Source organism: Cicer arietinum, chromosome 1, assembly GCF_000331145.2.
Source record: "Cicer arietinum cultivar CDC Frontier isolate Library 1 chromosome 1, Cicar.CDCFrontier_v2.0, whole genome shotgun sequence".
NCBI lineage: Eukaryota > Viridiplantae > Streptophyta > Magnoliopsida > Fabales > Fabaceae > Cicer > Cicer arietinum.
In genome coordinates, this window is record NC_021160.2 from 30,961,863 (window position 1) to 30,968,584 (window position 6,722).

General features: G+C 30.8%; 1 long non-coding RNA gene across 1 annotated transcript; it reads left to right on the plus strand.

Moving 5' to 3' along the window:
• The first annotated feature begins 308 nt into the window (after positions 1-308).
• LOC113785383 (uncharacterized) lies at positions 309-6,328 on the plus strand. Its single transcript, XR_003471444.2, has 3 exons — positions 309-1,118; positions 3,825-4,586; positions 5,784-6,328. It is a non-coding gene; the product is annotated as an uncharacterized lncRNA (long non-coding RNA).
• Positions 6,329-6,722: the final 394 nt, after the last annotated feature.

A 6,722-nucleotide genomic window follows, 5' to 3' on the forward strand; every position in this document is an offset into this window, starting at 1 on the left:
ATCTGCATGCCATGTCAAGTGTTTTGAATCTTCTTCACTGTGATACATGCGCCTAAATCTTGGTATTATAGGAAAATACCACACGACTTTTGTTGGAGTAGATTCTTTCTTCTTATATCGAGAGACATTGCATTTCGGACACACCTTTAGTAATTCATATTTGTTTCAAAATAAAAGGCAATCGTTAGGACACGCATGAATCCTTTCGTAACTCATTCCAATAGAACACAAAATCCGTTTAGCCTCGTAGGTTCGACTGGGAAGTTCATTATCATCTGGCAACATATCTTTTATGAGTGTTAATAATTCTGTAAAGCTTTTATCAGACCATCCATTACTCGCTTTTAAGTTGTACAACTTTAATATCATCGACAGTCTTTTGAATTTAGTACAACCATTATATAATGGTTTCTCTGCATCACTCAACAAACTCTCAAACATTTTAGGACAATCCCGAAGATCTTCTTCAACTGCTTTTGCAATCTCCTCAACTCGGTCCGGCTCATATGTATTTGTGTCGAAATTAGTTGAAGCATATGTCGAACCATTCTCAAAATTAATGTTTCCATTTATTTCCTCACCATGTCTTATCCAACATGTATAGCTTTGATCAATTTCATTTCATACTAAATGTCCTTCCAATTCATATGCTCTAACGCGTTTTCCAAAACAACATTTTAAACAAAGGCAAATGACTCTATTTGGATCTTTTGCATTCTTCACTGCAAACTCAACAAACTCCTTCACTCCATTTTCATACTCTTTTGACAATCGATTGACAGACATCCATTTTCGGTCCATATTATATGACCTATATAAATGCAGTTACATAAATAATAAGCTACTGATAACATTATATCAATCTATAGTACACATATCTAATATTGGAAAATGGGAACCAAGGTCCATGTCTGATTTCAAAATAGAACAGATCAACAAATTTCAAAAAAGAATAGATTTTATATGATTTATTATGTAACTTATTAGTTTTAGTGACAACAACAAATTAATAAATACAGTACCTGAGACAACGTATCCAATTTTTTATAAAGGAGGAGCAGTAAATGGCCGCACAGTACGTAGAGGAGAGGAAGGTTCCCAGAGTATAGAAGATGAGGGTTCGTATATTTGTTTTAAATTTGTTTTTATTTATTTAAAGTACATGATTTTTATTTAAAGTGAATGATTTTACAGCGCTTGTGTAATAAGCGCTCTAATAGGTCTTTTAATTATGTGAAAGCGCAAGTCTTTTACAGCGCTTGTATAAAAAGCGCTCTAATAGGTCATTTATTTATGTGAAAACGCAAGTCTTTTACAGCGCTTGTCAAAAAAGCGTTTTAAAAGCTATGTAACATAAGGTGGGAGCGCTATATTTTACAGCGCTTGTGTTTAAAGCGCTGTAAAACATTATGTGAGGGCGCTTCAATTTACAGCGCTTTTGAAAAAGTGTTGTAAAAACCTTGTAAACATTATGTGTAAGTGCTGTGTGACCCTATATGACCCTACAACAACGCTTTTTCCACAACGCCAAAAAAGCGTTGTTGTATCCTCCGTCTTTTTTAAAATATTTAAACAACAACACTTGTATTTAATAAACGCTGTAAAAGACGCATTATAAAATGTCATTTTTGGCGTAGTGATGGTAGGTAGGTTTAAAGATAGTGGCAACTACTCTATGTATTAAGTTAGGTTAGAAATTTTTCTCCATTAGTCAGTTACAGTTACTGTTCTTTTATAGTACATATTTCTTAGGTCATTTCTCTTTCTTACTTTTAGGGGTTTTTCTTGTATTTTAGTACATGAAGGTGCAAGAAGTTCATTCCTTCGAGAATTTGTCTCCTATCTGCAGAACTGGGGATCTTACTAGTGTGCAGAGGTTTACTGCAACATCGTACTCAAATTTCCTTCAAATATTTTTACATGCACACATACCGTAAAACCAACCCAATTTATTCTAAAAATAGTAAAATATTATATTTACTATGAAAGCATTTGGTTAACTAAAATAACTTCAAATTAATCTTAATACTAGATTAAATTACACTTAATGACTCACTAATTTAAAACTTAATGTGGCTAATAACTCTTATTTTTAAGAATTGTCAATTAGCAAAGAAAAGTAGACTGTTGTTAGATGATGTGATGAGATCATTGATGGAGAATAAAAAAATGATGTCTGATGATAAATCTTTTGGAGACAATAAAATAGTAAAACTAGGTGAGCAAGGATATAAGAAGATGTCGATCAATTTGGTTGAAGATTTTAACCAAGAGATGTGAGTACGGTCAAGTGTCATTAATGTGAAGAGTTTGTTCGCATAGAAATTAAATGTGAAAATTCAAAGATACAAATTATATGTCGAAAATTCAAAGAGGATTTGTGAAGTATAATGAAGAAGACAAAAAAAGTTGAAGAGTTCTCCTTCTACAAAGCTAGTTAGTCTAGGAAATATATTAGGCTTCAAATCCTCTCTCATTTCTTTTTCATTTTTCAAAGTCAGTCAAATTAGAGAGTTTTTCTCTCTAGATTTTCATACCTTTATTTTCAAAATACCTTTTATCATATTTGTCTGAGTTAGAGATCAAACCTAGTCAGTTTGCTATTGACTCTCAAAAACAATTTAGGAGATTATAAGATACTTTCCTCTTACTCAAAGTGATTTCTTAGACTGTTATTGTTGGACTTTAGTCCTTGAATCCTAATTTTGACATAATTAACAAACATACAATGTTCATACATCATATGATAAATCTAACATTTTAATTGAGCAAGATTTCATGAACAACAATTCAATCCTACACACTTGATACAAATTGCTTGGAACTCAAGAAATAAACAAAAGTTGATCATTGACTGAGTAAATCGATTGGGAAATCGATTTCATAACAAGGGTGTAAGAAAACATAACTGTTTGTGATTGTATAATCGATTAGGCAATCGACTGGCACAATTAGAAATGAAAATTGCACAAGTCAGTGGCACCCTGTTTTACAGGCTAATCGATTGGCAAATCGATTGTACACATCACAAAGTAAAACTGATTGAAACCAATCGACTGGCAAATCGATTGATCAAGTCACAATGAGAATCCAATTTCTAGGGTAATCGATTGGCAAATCGATTGCTTAGATAATATTTGAAAAATAACTTAACCTGTGACAAACACAATCGATTGGACAATCTATTGTGTGAATTTCAATCATGCTAAGTTTGGTTGCAATCGATTGGGAAATCGATTGAACTAAATATCAGGTAAGAACTTTTCAGGCAAATACAAACAAATCGATTGGCACTTCGATTAACATCAAAATAGCTAAGTCACTGTCTTGAACACAATCGATTGGCAAATCGATTGAAAGAACCTTTTTGAAATCACAGTGAACTTTGAGCTTGTGGCCAAATCGATTCTGAGTATTTGTAAATCGATTATGAGACTTAGTAAATCGATTAAGTAATCGATTGGTGTGATTTTTACTTTGAATAAAACACCTGCAATCGATTATGAAATCGATGCGTATAAGTCTTAACATAATTCACTGAAAAGAGTTTGTTTAAAGAATCGATTGGCAAATCGATTGGTTTATGTAGTTTCAAGATTCAAGAAAAACAAGACCCGCGATAATCGATTGGCAAATCGATTAGACCTGTTTTATAACTTTAATGAATCGATTGGCAAATCGATTTATTAGTTGTTTTTTTCATAAACTATATAAACTGTTTTCAATCAAACTCTCATTAACAATTCATGAAAAGTGATAAACACTCATAAACTCTCATTAATACAATACAACACATTGTTAACATTCTGATATTGCTTTTTCAGATCAAAGCCAAAAAGATTATCCATAATCATTGAGAGAGCTGAAAAAGTATTCTTGAGAGAAAAGACAATGTTCTCATAATCCATTCTTAAATAACCAGATTTGTGAGAAAACACATTGTTCAAGATTGAAGACTTCTTTTACTACTTCTTTTATTTTGTTTGAAATAAATAATTTGTAAAGAAAACGACTGCTAGAAATCCAGCTAGAAACTGGTGGCGATCTTCTTGGGTGAGAAGCCTCATCAAGAAGGAGCCGTACTTTGATTTTGTGTGAGTCTGCTGATTGACTACAAGGATCAAGGGGTGAGCAATAGGAAAGAGATTGTGAGAGATAGATAGGTTTCGAGGAAACTGGACAATCTGTAAACAATTCACAATTCTTTCTATTGGAGAAAAAGCTGAAATCCAGTTGGATTGTCAGGACTGGATGTAGGTTGTCTCGTTGACAACTAAACCAGGATAAATCTTGGTGCATTCTATCCTTTATCTTTTTACTTTTAATTGTTAATCGTGTATGCCGCATTATAATTCCGCTGTGTATGTACTACTGCTTTAATTTGATTAAAGACTGATATTTTCTGATTATTTCGAGGTCATAATAATCAACAATTATTATACACAAATTATGTTTCTAATAATTATTTCTTACCCTAGCTTTGATTATTTTGAATTAGGGCTCTCCTCGTATACTAGGTTTTCTAACCACGTGAAGCCTATATTAGGGAGATGGGTGCTTTATTTGAGAAACTTCGAAATTTGTTGGTAAGCTCTAATCTCTATATCACACCTGTGTCATTAGGCTATATTATGTCTTAGGATTATGCTAAATTCAATTGAATATTATATTCGGATGCGACAAATCATTGGTTATTAAGGTATAAGTAGGGTTATTATCGGTGGGACACTTGAAGCAACTTAATCGTGGGTAGCATCTTACAACAACTCGGAGGCTTCGATTAATTAGTTTTATAAGTGTGAGAAAGATTTTCATTATCCATTCTTCACCGTTGGATGGCAACCCTTTAGAAAATAGGAGAGGTGGTGGCATACACAATTAGGGTGGTCTCGTCAACGTCTATGTGAGTGCATGTTTACTTTTGTTTGGCCTTAGTTGTTTGGGTTTGATGTCAAAAGTTGTTTTGATTTGATGTCAAAACTAGGATAGTTTAGTTGTGTTGTAAATACGTCCCTAAATAATCTATCCATGCTAAAAATAATTTCGTAACCAAAATAAATTCTCTAAATCATAATTTTTTTGAAGCAATCTTTAAAATCAACAATTTGAATAACTATATAAAAAATTTGAGTTACATGTAAATTTTTAAAATCTGAAATCGTTTCTATAACATGTAATTCGAATTACATGTAAAGGTAGTTTGAATTATCCCTTATTCAATAATTAATTTAAAACTTTCATAAATTTGAATTACTTGATCAATTTTAAATTCACAACGTTGATGATTTAAGTCATTTGAATTACTCTTACATTTAATCGAAATTACACAATTAAAACTGTATTTTCAGGTTTATCTTTCAAACCTATTTTGAATGACAATAAACAGTAATTACTCGTTAAAAAATTGTTTTATTTTTATTGACTTCATTCATTAATTGCTTTACTATATATGTTAGCACTTTGTTTTTTCAAAGTTAAGAAACATTCACATTCTTCTCTCCTCCTTTATCTTTTCTCTAAAATCTCTTTAAAAACTCTTAGATCATTTTCAAGGGGAAATATTAAATTGATGGATAAAATAGTTATGAAAACATTGAAAACAATCGAGTGTTTTAAATGGTTTCAACTAGGATTAACCGGTAACCTAAAGGAAAATATTAGGTATAATCTTTTCACCTTAAAAAGTTTTTTTTGGGGTTTTTCAATTTCAATTTTGTTCATGTTTGGATTGGAGATTCAACTTAAGATTTGTAAATTTAACGGTTTGAATTTTCAAAATCAAGGAGTATGTGCAAGATGAAGGTGGAATCTTGAAGACTAATTTGTGTGGGGTCATAAACTAGGGTTCTTGGTTATAAAGAATTAAATTGAAGGCTGTGACAAAGTAGCAGTACTAAGTTCTTAGACTGATGGAATTTTCTTGTAAGTACTTCAACAAAAAGTTGATGTTCAAATTAAATAAATCAAGAACATATTTCATGTGAGAGAATTATCCTACTTATTGGATGTAGGTCACCAATAAGGACGAAGTTAACCAACTAGTTTAAATCTTGATGTTATTTTTTAGTTTGTAAAATTTGAATAAAAAAATTGAAGTTTTTTGTGAAGAATTTTCTGAACCGATAAATTTCAAGAACCTTGTTAGGAAATTCGACGTTTTTTAAAAGTGGTTTGGAAAATCCTAATTGAAGGAAAACTAAAATCTTATTTGTTTACATTGATAATTTTGCAAAATGTGTGAAAAATTCTTAGGTAACACAACTTACATATTTTGTCAAATTTGTGGCAAAAGAATCTTATAGATTTTTTGCAGAATTATTAGGTAAGAACTCACAAATTATTGTGTGAATTAACTGTTTAGTAGTAATATACATTTTGTTTACTTTCTCTTTTATTTATTTTTTTTTTGGTGTTGTAAATTACTTTAAGATAAAAGAACTAGTTTGCATATTAACTTGTAAAGAAAGCAATTGTAAATACACTCTTGTTGTGAAAAATAAATGCGCAAATATATATATATTAAAAAATAAGTAGTATAATAAAATGTCAGTCCCACGGTGATTGATTATGTAACTAATTTTAACACATTTTTTTAGATTAATAACATTTTGTATAAAATAAGCAACTATAAAATAATTTGGTCGACAATTTAAAGTAAATTTGGGTTTAACAAATATAAGTTTACACGAGTAATTAAGTGACTACAAATCAGATCGTGGAAG